The sequence below is a fragment of the Cibotium barometz genome, chromosome 48 (genome assembly GCF_041138505.1).
Source record: "Cibotium barometz isolate CiBa-2024 chromosome 48, ASM4113850v1, whole genome shotgun sequence".
NCBI classification, from domain to species: Eukaryota; Viridiplantae; Streptophyta; class Polypodiopsida; order Cyatheales; family Cibotiaceae; genus Cibotium; species Cibotium barometz.
Window position 1 is genome coordinate 22,539,257 of NC_141093.1, and position 15,075 is coordinate 22,554,331.

The 15,075-nt window shown below is 40.1% G+C and overlaps 1 pseudogene; it reads right to left on the reverse strand.

The window, feature by feature from the left end:
* Positions 1-13,805: 13,805 nt before the first annotated feature.
* Positions 13,806-14,507, reverse strand: LOC147610971 (polyphenol oxidase, chloroplastic-like; annotated as a pseudogene).
* Positions 14,508-15,075: the final 568 nt, after the last annotated feature.

Here is a 15,075-nt window from a genome sequence, read left to right on the forward strand (position 1 = left end):
CTTCGCTCCAATGCTTAAAGTTATCAAATAAAAGTTGTAAAGCCCTAATAACTTAAACAAGTTTTCAAGGAATATATATATATGGAAAAATGCATGATGTGAGAGAGGTGCCTTACCTTAGAATAAATCGATATGGGAAGTTCCTTTCTTAGAGATGCTTACATAGATCACCCTCGAGAGGAGCCATAGAGATTGCCACGTATGGTTGTTGACAATCAATCAAAACTTTGTTGTGCATGGATATTGAAAGCGAAAAGCTATCCAACAACCATGTGGTTGTGCTTTGCAATGAGTTTATGGTTGAGAAGGATTGCAATTTTCAAACATATAATACATGTGCTTTCATTAAGTAGGCTACCTAAGTCATTCATTGCTCAATGAGCACGTGTGCATCTCCTTAGCACTGTACATTTTGAATGTATCGAAAGTCCACAAGCATAACTAACCCAATCATTATAATGCTATGGCATTCTAACTTTTTGAAGAGTGCTTAAGTCCTGTAATTAAAATAAAGAATCGTCCTATATGGACATTTATCAACTACAAAGGCCTAAACAAACTGAAGGTTAAGAATTTATACTTGTTGCCGCAAATGAATGAACTCTATGATTGATTGGTAGAGCAAGAATTATGCTCTCAATGGATAGACTTGCCGTCTAGACCATCTCCTAAGTGGTAAAGCAAGCCGAAGAAAGATCAAGAAGATGTTATCTTTTCAAAGAAAGAGGATAAATATCATGGTATTAACTACCAAGTTATTGATCAAAATAATATTCCAAGAGATGCTCTATAACTGTTTATCAAATACATTTGTTGTAAACTATGAGTAAACTTTGACTCGATCTTTGTGAAAGGGTAAAATAAACAAAAGTACAAAAAACTTATGGGAAAATAGCTTAAGGGTTGTTTCGTGTCATCGTGGGGTACTCTAGTCTCCTTATTTAAGTAAAGAATTTCCCTTTGCACATATGTATTTACTAGAAAGGCATACACAAATGCTCTCAATGAGAGACTTGCATCTAGACCATCTCCGAAGTGGTAAAACAAATCAAAAAAATATTAAGTAGATGTTATCTTTTTAAAGGAGGAGGATAAATATCATGGTATGATTGATATAAAATGAAAGTTTAACTACCAAGTTATTGAGCAAAATAATATTCGAAGAGATGCTCCTATAGCTATTTATCAAAATGATTTGTTGTTGTAAACTATTGACTTTATCTTGTGACAAGGTAAAATAAAAAACAAGTAGAAAAAACCTATGGGAAAATAACTTAAGGGTTGTTTTGTGTCATCGTGGGGTGCTCTAGTGACTAGAAAGGCGTAAACAAGCAAACGGTTAATAATATACGCTTGCTACCACACATAGATGAACTCTATGATTAACTGATTGAATATATTACTCTATGAAGTCTATGATTAATTGATGTGTATAATTTTTTAAAATAAAAGAGGCCAAGGCCAAGGCTTCCGTTATTTTGACTATTAAGGAAAACATTTTTTTCTAACATGGTTTTGTTTTGTTCTCCACTTAGAGTGACCTCTTTCAAAGGTTTACATTTAATAAGATGTGGTCATTAAGTGCTACAACGTAATTAAGAGTATATTAGCTTAATCTCTCAATATATTCCATTGTTGCACAAAAGCATCTCTCTAAGCGAAGTATCCCTCTATTCCCTGCAATAGGGAAAATGCTTCTAATATACCTTTATAAGAAGGTTATTAACCCCTCAAATAATATTTTCTTTTTGTTTAAGGCTTTCACAAAACAACACAAATAGTTGGCATGGAAGGAGCCCACACAAAATAGCGCAAGGGGCATCAAGTCACGGGCAAATTTGTAATTTGTAGAGAGCTGTTTTACTTTTTTTTGTAAACTCTCTCTATAGCCTTCCAATACTTGTCTAACTCAACCTTAGCTACTAAGGTTAAAAATAAAAGGCCCCTTTGTGATCAATCCTCTTTTAATCTAAGCTACTAAGGTTAAAAAGAAGAGACCCCTTTGTGAATCAATCAAGAGATGGATATAAGATTTTTGGGCTCTTAAGGGTTTTCTGACATTGAATTCATCGAGGTAGCTTCTTGACATTTTACCCTAGTTTGGAGCTTACACTATGGAAGTCGAAAGAAGATTGAGTGTCTAGACATCCCATTGGGTGGTGGATTGGGGTTGGTTCTCCATGCCTCAAACCAATCTCTACCTCTCATCACAAGTGGTGAGACATCATGTGGCACATCTTGGGATGTGGAGGAGGGAGAAATCGATGATCTTTATCATACACCATCTTCTTAAGTGTAGAGGGTCTTTTCGAAACAAGTGATGGTCCACAAATCGGACATGCATGATGTCCGGAGGTTTCCAAACTTATTTTAAAATTGGGATAATTGAGAGGTAGAGATATAAACAAAGTTTAAAGGTTAAAGCTTAAAGTTATCCGGTTTAAGTATGTACCTGAGCACTCTGAGAACCCGGGATAGTCATGCATCGTCCAAAGCAAATCTTCTTTCACCTCCGTCTCGCTCACGTCTTTTTATTGACCTTGAAACATCATGCACTTTGATACCTCACCATAGTGTCTCAAGCTCCTTAATCAAAGGCTTGAGGTACACATCCATTTTCGCCACCTTATACAAGTAGAGAAAGCATGAAATGACCTTTCTTGATTACCGCCCATGGAGGGAGGTTGTAATTCACTAATACAATAGGCCAAGTAGACCATGACATGGACTTGAAGCCAATGGGTTAACACCATCCATGCCCAAGCCAAGACGTAAGTGAGGGGGCTCATCTTTAAACTCTGGCCATTCATGCTCCACATGTTTCCATGCTGGTGAATCAGCTACAATCCTCATGATGCCATTGGTTGAGCGATGAGTAGCATGCCATGTCACAAGTTTTGCAATCCCCTTACATTTAAACATGTGTAGGATGTGAGGAATGATAGGGAGGTGCCTCAACACCTTCTGGGAAACTTTGTCTCCTTGCAAATTATTCCTATAGCGGCTCTCCCCGCGTTGTAGACATTGTGTTGCATCTTTATTAACTCCTCAATCATTGGGACATGCGTGTATTTTTGTGTAGTCCATACCTAGCATAGAGAGCATTTTACGATACCCATCTCGTGATTTCAGTAATAGATTTTGAGGGGAAAGAATCTTCTTAAGAAGCCTACAATATAACATAAGAAATCATATGTCAAAATATTAGCAAGGGAGAGTATATAAAACATGAGACATTTTCAATTTAGGAGAATAGAATGAGGCGGTCTTACCTAACAAGACTTGTGACACTTGTATCACTCTATCTATAAGTTGTTTGCAAGTTTAACAGCTCCAAGTTTGCTCACAGTAGTGTGGAGTACGAACATCCCTCATACAAAGGGGTGCTTGCCTGTCTATGCAAGGTTTCCTCCTCTTGTGATATTGGAGCTTTCTCACTATCATCTATGACCTCCCGTCCAAAGAAGTCATTCACCATGTCGTCCATGATGAGATTCTCTTCCTCTTGATGTAACAATGGTAGAAGAACCTCATTCATTGGTTGGCGAAGATGAGTCTTAGCCATGCTTTCCATATGAAGCCTTATCACCTTCCGCACTCTACTCGATGTCACTGAATGGTGTGGCATGTTACCGAGCACTCTCCTATGGTTCTCCCTAATGTCATCATCATCCACACTTGGTCGTGCCAATGCCTCATTAAGCCCATACGTCTAGACATGCTCAGTTGTTATACGACGCTGTTGTATATATTGGCCCTTGCATCGATCACACTGTTGCATGACGAATGAAGATCAATACAAGGATGCAACAAAAAAGACACTTAGGGCTCTTGAAAAGAGTTCCAAGTTGTACATGAATGTGGGAGAGGGCTTGACAATAATCCCACATGGGAACTTTTGGGAGTTCTAGGATTTTTGTATAAAAGGTGGCTCATTTGAGAGCATGGACACATTGGGCAAACTCATGTTTGAGCTCTCTTGAGACTAGCTCTCCCTCTTCTTCCATAGAGGTGCAAGCTCTTCTCTCTCCCCATCTACATTGTTGTAAGTTCTATTCTTTTGTTAATTCAATGCAATGAGTTGATATTTGTCTCTCTTCTCATGTCAATTCTCTTGTGTGCATGTTTCTTATTGAGAGCTTCAAGGATTGTGTGCATGCTAGGGAAATGAGTATTTGAGAATGAAGAATGCTTTGATCTTGTGTGAGCAATAGCTAAGCTTTCTTCTTGTTTGGATGTATGGATGAGTGGAATGTGGAGTTGAGTGAGCAATAGCAAGATTGAGCTTGTGTGTGTGTTGAGTCTATGTCATTAGTAGTAGTTTTCTTAGCATTCTCTCCATCAAATGGATAAGCTTTTGTGCACCGGTACGGGTTGAATCCCTAGCTCCGAAAGGGATGCAAATCCCATTGGATTGAGCTAAGTGTGGATCATACTACTCTTGCTACAAGTGAGAGAGTTTTTTAGTCTCTCCATTGGCGCCGCTGCCGGGGAGAAGACTCAAAACCGGTTGAGAAGCTTGCATTACTACCACTATTTCTTTTTGTTTTGAGGTTTAGGGCATTGAGTGTGTGATCTCAAGGGCGCCTTGTGTGTTTTCGTTTTTTTGATGAGAAGCAAGAAAAAAATTTAAACCCCATTGCGGTTGAGTAATCCCGCCATTAATCAGAATTTAAGTACTTTCTGTTTTTGTATTTTTGTTGCAAGTTGGCGAGAGATAGGTAGGAAGTAGTGATGAGAAGCAAGAAAAAAATTTAAACCCCATTGCGGTTGAGTAATCCCACCATTAATCAGAATTTAAGTACTTTCGGTTTTTGTATTTTTGTTGCAAGTTTTGTGGGGAGTCGTCGCAGCAAAAAAATAAATAAATAAATAGACATATATATATATATATATATATATATATATATCTATTTATATATATATATATGTGTGTGTGTGCGGCTGTTGGAAGGCCGGTTCAGAGGCGGTTTTAAAATAAAAGTATATATATATATATATATATATATATATATATATATATATATATTCTTTTATACGTTGACGTCCGAGTGCAGTGGGAAGCCGGCTGTAACTAACGCGGCAGTTGACGTGGAAGGCATCTGCATCGAAGCGCTGTAAGGCTGCGGCAGTTGAGGTGGAAGGCGTCTGCATCGAGCGCAGTGGGAAGCCGGCTGCAGCTGACGTGCCAGTTGAAGTTGAGCAAGGCAGCTGTGGCAGCGAAGTAGGCTGCAGCTCGCGAAGGAAGTGGAGCTGAGGAGGCGCAGCAGCAGGGTGAACGCGGGCTGTGGGAGCGAGAAGGCGTAAGCAGAAGTAGCTGGAGGAGAGGCCGGCTTATACGAAGCAACTGGAGGCGACTGGCAGTAGGTGGCCGAGCGAAGAAAATAAGGCGGAGCTGTGGGCGGCGCTGTGGAAGCGTGAAGCTGTGAGCAGCCGGCAGAAGGTGTGGGCTGCCAGCAGGAACGGGGAAGCGAAGCAGTAGGCGACTGTGGGAGGTAGAAGGTGGAGGCGGTCGGCAGCAAAACGGCATCAAAAGGTCGACTGACGGTTGGCTGCAGAGCAGCAGACGAGAAGAAGACGAGAAGGTGTGAAGGTGGTGGAGAGCTGCAGCAGCTGGCGCGTTGAAGACGAGCACGTGCGCCGGCGAAGAATCCGGAGCTGCACGATCCGGCGGAGTGAACTGATAAGGTTAGTGGATTTTTTATTTTTTTTTTCATTTTTTTAATATCTTTGTTAATTTCTTTGTTAATTGAAGAAAAAAATAAAAAAAAAACCATAAAATATTAAATTTCAAAAAAAAAGAAAAAAGAAAAAGAGATAGATTAAAAAAAGAAAAAGAGAAAAAAAAACCATAAAACAATAAATTTATTTTTTATTTTTTAAAAAAAAATAAAAAGAAAAAAAAAACAATTTTTACTTTTGTATTTTGAAACCATTGTTCATTTTTTCAATTTCTGTAAAGTCTTGCATAATTAAAGTAGCTTGCATTTTTTATTTTTATTCTTTTTAGAAGTTTTGTAAATGATGCATAATTAGTAAATTCATATTTTTTATATTTGGCACGAAATTTATCAGTAAAAAAAAAAACCAACAAAAGGAGAAAAAACAAAAGAAAATTTAAAAAAAAATAAAAAATTATAACTTAAGTGTTTTTTAGGAGTCTACTTTTTAGCATAAATTGTAATTCTTTATTTTTTAATTCTTTGCATAATAAGTTTAACCTGCATTTTTTAATTTTTGTAACTTTGTGCATAATTAGTATTTTTTAGTGTGATTCATAATTTTTGTGTAAATTTAAATTTTTTTTAAAAAAAGGTAAAAATCATAAAAACATAAAATTATATTTAAAAAAAAACATAAAAAAACATAAAAATAATAATAAAAAAAGGAGGATAGATAGTTACGCCACACATATTCTTTTTAGTTGCCTCTAGTAGTTAGGTAGGGTAAAAAATATATATATATATATATATATACATATATATATATATATATTTATAAAAAAAAACACACAAAAACAAAAACAAAACAAGACAAAAACACATAAAAAACCAAAAAAAAATTGACCTTATGCACTTGCGGTCGGGACGTCTTGTAGATTCTGCCATAGGGCCTAGGGCACTTTCTAGAGTACCTACGCAGGAAAGTGGGACCCAATCGGTAGGAAATTTGGCAGATATTGCTGAAACCCTTTCTGAATCCCAATCCGATACCCTTTCCTCTAGAACAACTAGTTCATTGTCCATGGACAATCTAGGGCCGACAAATAGTCATCCCGTAGCCCTAAATAAGACACCCGCAAGATCCTTTAATCCATTTGAAGCCGACACCATGGGGTTAACACTCAATGTGAGACTCCAATATGTCTACACAAATGCTTAAGGAGCTGAGATCTTTAGGGACCCACAACAACGATATCTTGTTAAGATCGCAGACATTTTCTCAGAACTTGATAGAGCACCTCTAGTCAATGACCAGGGTAACATGTACATGGGTGGAGATGGTGTTCGCTATGAGGTCACCTACCATCCAGAAAAGGTAGACAAATTAGGGGAGCTCTCTAAAACCGAGTTCTTAGACTTATCAAAACTTTCCAGAGCAAGGGAGTCTAGAGATGATTGGCTCATCGAGCCGGACATGCCTGGACCATCCAATGCCCAGTCCTCAAAACCATCCATAGATGATTTACTTCTTGTAGATCTAAATTTGGAAAGGGATAGGAAAGGCAAGAGTAAAATGGATCAGGGGGCTGAAAGCCAATGGGAGTTTGTACGACAAACTCCTGTGACAAAGGTCTTACAGGATGACCCACTTCAAGAGGTCTATAAGGACTCGTTAGAGGGATATTATGCCACAACTAGATTGCCACAGCTGGATCTTCCTCTAGCTCATGTGGTGGTAGTTGAGAAGCATGCAGGACACATGAACAGAATAATTGATAAATGGGCCAATGAATACCGAACCTTAGATTGGAAAGAGATTCGGGAACTCACGTGGAAAGGACAACCATTATTTATGGAAGTGTTCTCAACAAATACAGCGAAACCAGGAGAGACAGCCTTTCTTGGAGAAATTGTTGCTCCTCCCCTACGAGAGTTCACTAGAGAGGGACCCTCAACATCTAAGTGGACCACTGCTAGTAGCCCAACTCTAGCACCAAGATATCGTCCTACACCAAATGTACTTGATTCTCCCAAGATCAATATACTTTATTATTTGAGGGAGGGGTCGGCCGTTTCGGCTCATTGTGCGTCTCTTGTCAATTTAGCAAATTACTTCTTGTATTGAGCATGTTGTCCATTAAATAGTGTATTGATTAGCATTATGTTCAACCAAGTTACATCTGGTACCTCATGTACTTGCCTACAGCATGTCTATTTTGGTATAGTCTCATGAATGGGAATTGTGCATACCAATAGGGTTGTCGACTACGACAATTCAAATATGTGTAGAGACTTGGTAAACCCAGGCTATGTGGAGGAAGAATATGTATCATATTCATCTAAAGAAAATATCTTTGAAAGTCCCGCATACCCAAGCCCAGCACTGGACGTTCAACCAGGGGAACAAAACTCTTTAATGTTGCTAGGCGGCTACCAACCTAGGACTCCAGGCCCCTCAGGTCAATGGCAGCCAAGGAAAGTAGAGGCCAAACCAATGGGCCCCTGTTATGAGTGCGGAGAACCCCATTGGGCTCGTGATTGTCCACATCGCTCAAGGCAAGCATCTCGGTCCAATACAACAGTACAACAGTTTCCACCAATTGAAAGATATTGTCTAGGGTGTTGTGTAGAACACTTCCCAAAAGACTGTCTGCTGAAACCACATGAGGAAGGCACCTCTCAACCAAAGGTCTCACTCAACCTTGTAGGCACAGTTCCATCACCACCTTCATCTGAGAAAGAGGATGTCGTGCCACTTAGAGTCATGACTAGATCACAGACACGAAATGCAGAAATGCAAACTGATGAGACACCTCGAACTAGGGATGCAAAGACAAATCTAGTGGACAAGACCCTACAGTCCAGTAGAAAAAAAACCACTCGGAGGAAGAAGAAACGAAGCAAACAAACTAAAAGTACATCCACTAGTTCTCAAGAAGTCTCTAAACAAAACATGAGGGATAAAACTTTTACATCCCAAGAAGTGCATGAGGAACATCAACCTCAACCTGGGCCTAGTGTTAAACAAGATGAGGCTAGTACGACTGAGGATAGTTCTGGGGGTTCTGTTTTTGTGGATAAAGTAAATGAGACTCTAGAGGCCATCATTGATGCTCATAGAAGTCGCATTGCAGCTTTATCTGAGCTACCCAAGAAGCTTCAAGAATACCCAAACCCTCGTGAGGAGAAGATCAATCTAGCTGTACATCAGCAACTCATTAGGGAAGCTCAGTCAATACTTGAGGGACCACCACCACCTATTCCTCGGGGCCCAACCTCTCTTAAGCCAACATTAGAAACCATACCAGAAGTGTCATCGAGTCGGGAAATGAAAAGTGAGCTCATTTCACAAGCTCATAGCGAAAGGTCTGCACCAATTGACACCCAATTGAAAGGAGGTAATCTGCCACCACCTAGCCTTGTCTTCCCATGCAATGATGAAGTTATTGATGCTAATGAGGATATGGCAAATGAGATGTGGGCTGCAGTTCATGAGAAAGTTAATGAGAACATGTCTTCTATTAGTTCGCCTCCATTCTCTGAGGTGGATTTTACCAGGGGCACGGAAAATAAATTTAGACAACCAAGCATCCAGGAGGAAGTTCAAACAATTGTTTCTCCTAGAAGTAAGCATACAATGAAAACCTTACCATCATATCTGGGAGAATATGAGAACTGTTCTCAAACCTTGAGGATACCCTCCATGCATAAAAGGTTGACAAAGGAGAAAGATATGAGTATGGTGCAAGCTATTTTGTCAGCACCAGTGGCTTGTACCTTACCTTTGCTTGAATTGATAAAAATTCGACCTGAGTTGTGGAATGATATTGCCACATGTTTGTCAGAGCAGGTATTGTTACAAAAGGGTCACCATGAGTGTACTATAAACCCTGAAACAAAGCATGTAATGCCAGTTCCTATCAACAAAGTAGGAAAATTTTGTGAGGACGATCAGGGAAATGCTACCCTCCCATTAGAAGTGCGAAAAGTATCTTCAACTGCAATACTTGATAGTGGTGCAGGAGTGGGCATTGTGACAAGGTCCATTTGGGAAAAGTGGGGCAAACCAGCTATTAGGAGTACCAGGATGCGCTTGCAGCTAGCAGATGGAAGCTTAGAACATCCCCTTGGGCTGCTTGAGAACATATTGGTCACCACATGTGGGATTGAATATGAGCACACCTTTGCAGTAGTGGATTTTGGAAAACATCCAAACTACGAAGTAATATTGGGTAGACCATTCATGCGACAATTTCAAATGATTCAAGATTGGGGATACAATTACTTGTACCTCCGACATGATTCTGTCATCACAAGGGTCAACCTAAGGAATCACTTATATCGTGATGTAACAAGGTCTCCGATAGATGAGTTTGATTCTGCTTCATCTGAGGGCTCAAGAGTTACATTGTCAGATGGGCGAGAAGATCTATGGATGTGTGGAGCCTCATGTAGGGATTTTAACACTGAGAGACTTAAGGGTAATCGAAGTGTATCAGACGAGGCATACATTCCACAACCCTTCCCTGAGCATTTAATTGATCCATTAGAATGGAGTCATGTCCTTGCAACATTATCGACATGTGCTTTACCGAAGCCTATTCAATTTTGTGACTCAGATGGATATGACATTATTCATGTACTAATGGTACAACCACGTGATCTTCTAGATGATTTGTACTATAGGAATGCATCCACAACAGCACTGCATGTAGAGAAAGTCTCTGCTACTCAACAAGCTTTATCGTGTCAAAGGGGTAATGTTTCTACCTTACCCAACCCACAATCCAAATCTGCTTTTGAAGCTCCAAAACAAATGATGTGGATTATTGATGAGTACTCAAGTGAGGGCCATGGCTGGCATGTTCCAACTACTCTAGTTGCTGCTCAAAGAAGGCCAGGTAAGAAGGAATTATCAATGTGGCTACCCAAAGATGCGTACAAACTTGTACCATCTAGTCCAGTTGCTAAGCCTCCTAAGAAGCACATCATTTCCAAGCCTAAAACTCGGATTATTACTCGATGGGTCCCAAAACGTGTGCTCAAAGCACAAGGCTATTATGAGGGTGCAACAGCAATTTGGCTTCCAAAATGCCATGCTTTGCTAGGGGTAACAGAGTGTTTCAGAAAGATTCCAAAAGCCACTCTTGATTTTCCATACCAGTGGGTGCAAAAGAACTCAACACAAACTCTTCAAGATAGGAAAGGTGGCTGTGATAGCACCTACAAAACTACTTGTGGTGATCTTCCTAAAACATGTAATGAGTCACCAGTTGTCCCAAATTCTCCTTGTTACACAATTCCACCATCAACTGGTGTACCTAAGACACATCACCAACTCCAAAGGAGTCTCATTTGAGCATAGATTCTAGCATTTCAAAGCCTAAATCCTCTTATCTTGCTCAAATTCCAGGACAATTGATAAAATTTCCACTCAAGAAGGACATACCTAACACCAAAGATAAGGCATTAACACTACAATTGAAGCTCTTTGGTAGATCAATGTTTGCATAGTGTGGTTCCTTATGCCTTTAAAGGATTATGTTCTTTTTGAGATGATCTCCACTACCAGCGCAAGGGTAAGTTCAGTGACTCCATAATAAGATCGACAAGCCAGGGCACTTTTCTCCCACTGGGTTTTTTCCCTCGGCTATATTCGGTGTTTGGCACGAATGTCAAATTTTATTTTTTTTCTTTTCTTTTCTTGTTTGTTAATAAAAATTTTGCAGAGATCTTCGCTAAAACAAGAGCATAAAAAACAAGAGCATCAAACACGCCCCAATAGTCCACCTATCGTGCAAACAAATTAGGAAGGGGGGAGACATGCTACGCTTACAAAGATCAAGGAGGAGTAATCTGCACAAAATCAGTAATGCATCAATGCAAACGAACAACGTCAACAGGGCACTACAACAGGTGTATTCAAATCTTAATCTTTATTTCTTTATGTGCTCTTATCTTTCGAATACATGGTTTGCATGTTCACACAATGTTGGCTGGTTGAAGTTTTTGATTAGTTGTTAAAATATGGTGAGTGAATTCTAGAGTCTTAGAAGACTCAGGAAAAGATATTTCTATCTAAAGACAGTGTAGGATATATACCAATGGAATATGCCAAGTTCTTATGCTTTCAAGGTATATTAGTTATCCCTAGTGGTGGCTACCTCTTAGATATGAGCTAGGTGCTAGGAGTAATAAAAATTTATAAAAAATTTATACCCTAAAAAAAACATATATATACTAAGTAAATTGAGACATGATGTGTCTACAGCCATGTGGAATGCTTGGTAGGACCTGGGGTTGTCTTAGCACCTTGGGACCGATGCCTTGGTCTCCATGGGATGAACATTGATGGCGAAAAGCTTCAGAAAAAGACCTTTGAGGAATCTATTCCCTTGATGGATATTGGTAGGACTCTAGGGAACACTATGGGCCCTCGGGACCGATGCCCTCATCTTCATGGGGTACTCCTTAGGTCATAAAAGAAAGAAAAAGGGTCTGTCGCCCTTGAGATACTTAGCGGTCTTTAGATTCTCTTGGCGGAGGTCTCTTGGCCATTGCTTGGGTCTCTTTGGGATGGAACCTTAATCTTTATCACCTTCTACACACACATCAAAAAAAAAAAAAAAGAATTCCAATCACCTTTGCTCATATTTAGGAGTAGGTTTGCCACTTAGGAATAACTTACATACTTGTAGGACATTGAGACTGAGGTCATAACCGGCGGTGTACTAAGCACACTTGCCTTTGCATAGCACTATCTACCACTTAAGTCTCACTTTGCCTAGACTTTACTCACCTATTTTAGGACTCATTAAAACTTTAATCAGCCTTGCACTTGTATGCTCACGTGTGAAATTATCATTGCTATTTTTTCTTTTCTTAAAAAAAAAAAAAAGAGACTTTACTTGTATCCATTGTTTTTTTGTTGCAGCTCTTGCTACTACCGCGCTCGAGGACGTGCGCAAAATAGGAAGGGGGGAGTGTTGCATGACGAATGAAGATCAATACAAGGATGCAACAAAAAAGACACTTAGGGCTCTTGAAAAGAGTTCCAAGTTGTACATGAATGTGGGAGAGGGCTTGACAATAATCCCACATGGGAACTTTTGGGAGTTCTAGGATTTTTGTATAAAAGGTGGCTCATTTGAGAGCATGGACACATTGGGCAAACTCATGTTTGAGCTCTCTTGAGACTAGCTCTCCCTCTTCTTCCATAGAGGTGCAAGCTCTTCTCTCTCCCCATCTACATTGTTGTAAGTTCTATTCTTTTGTTAATTCAATGCAATGAGTTGATATTTGTCTCTCTTCTCATGTCAATTCTCTTGTGTGCATGTTTCTTATTGAGAGCTTCAAGGATTGTGTGCATGCTAGGGAAATGAGTATTTGAGAATGAAGAATGCTTTGATCTTGTGTGAGCAATAGCTAAGCTTTCTTCTTGTTTGGATGTATGGATGAGTGGAATGTGGAGTTGAGTGAGCAATAGCAAGATTGAGCTTGTGTGTGTGTTGAGTCTATGTCATTAGTAGTAGTTTTCTTAGCATTCTCTCCATCAAATGGATAAGCTTTTGTGCACCGGTACGGGTTGAATCCCTAGCTCCGAAAGGGATGCAAATCCCATTGGATTGAGCTAAGTGTGGATCATACTACTTTTGCTACAAGTGAGAGAGTTTTTCCGTCTCTCCACACACACACAACAAATTTTTTCTCTCAACCATGTCTCAGAACCAACTTTTGGTCCTTAATCATCACTGTCAAACATTTGAGACCTGACCAAAACTGATTTAAGGTTAGTACAAAAACACTTGAGCTATCTAGAAATTATGATAGAAAACTACCCAAGATTTTGTTGCTATAGGTAGCGACTACAACCTGAGCGTTTTTTTGCTGCTGAGGAGTGAAAAACGCATGAGAACCTAGGTTCGATGCCTAGGGACTACACGATGGCACACACATAACCACCTTCCCAATAGAGAAAAAAACTAAGATCCAGCTTTTTACAATTCTTTGCTATTCGAAATCACCCTAAAAAGACCTTATGATTGGATGATGCTAACATCAATACTCTTTTGGAGAGAAGTAGAGAGCTCAATTATCATTGTTAATTCTATTATTATGCTATGTTTTTAAGGTTGGATACTCTTATTGGATTTGCAAACCCTTTATTGTGACTTTCTCTTGGCCCTTCACCACGTTGTGCTTTTTGTCCTCATTCTGTATGCCGATGCACTTGAGGTTATCTCCGATCTCGAATTTCACGTTGGTGAAAAGGTGGTTGTGTTTGCTCGCCGAGGGTATGATGTTGAAGGTTCCCACGTACTCAGCGCTGCTCGACTCGGTGTTGCCGTTAGCGTCCGGCAGGTTGACAAACACCACCAGCTATCCGTCGTCAAATCCACACCTTGGATCACCAGTACTTCCTCTCTATGTCGAGGTTGCTTCCGGGTGGCCGCTCCACAAGTGCCGTGAGCTTATCTCCCAGGTCAACGGTACCATTTTGAGGCGAAGCTCCGATTTCCGGAACACCATTGGCGGCAGCGGCAGCGGCAGCTACTGCGCTGCCGTTAGAAACCGGCACAGTGGCGCGTAGTTCAGCCATTGCTCATCCGTGCTCAGCTTCTCGTAGCTCACGCCCAGCTTCTGGTTGTCGAGGGCATCTCGGACTTTCACTTTGACTAGATTCGCGTTCTCGTCATAATAGAAGAGAAACTCTGCATCCAAGAAGTCGGGAGGATCGGAGTGGTCCTTTCGCCGGGTGCCTGGGATATCGAACCTCCACACATCCCACAGCCTATGGCGAGCAAAGAAGATGGGGTTGCGGGTGGCAGTGGTAAAGGTGCCCATGTCCTCCGACAGCGGCTTGATATTTGGGTCGCCCGTCCAATAGTGGATGGCGTCGTGCACGGTGAACTCGACGCTGTCACTAACTGGGGCACCATATAGAAACCATATATAGAAATTATAGAAAAGCAAAAAAATATCTTTCTTAATCCAAAGTTCATAAACCCCCAATTGTTTCTATTTGTAAATAGCCATTACTATTGTTAAGACATTTGTAGAGAAAGGTAATGCTCAAACACACTACAGCATTAAATTACATTGATGTGTAGTATATGTACCTAAGTAGCTACATCAAAACTAGTAAATTTGAGAGGAATTTTTAGAACAATCACTATAGTTTTCCATGTATAATAGCCCAACCATTTTTTCATACCCCCTACAATAGTGATCAAGCACTAATATCAGCCGTTAGTTTCTTCTTGGCCATAGGTCATACTTGAGGGCCCAAGAATGTGTAACCCAAAAATTTGCTATAAAGCAGAAGTAATTTGCAGCTTGAAAAATGATTAAAGCTAACGGTGATTTGCAAGCCCTTTATTGTAACTTTTCTCCTCCTGGCCCCCTTGACCAC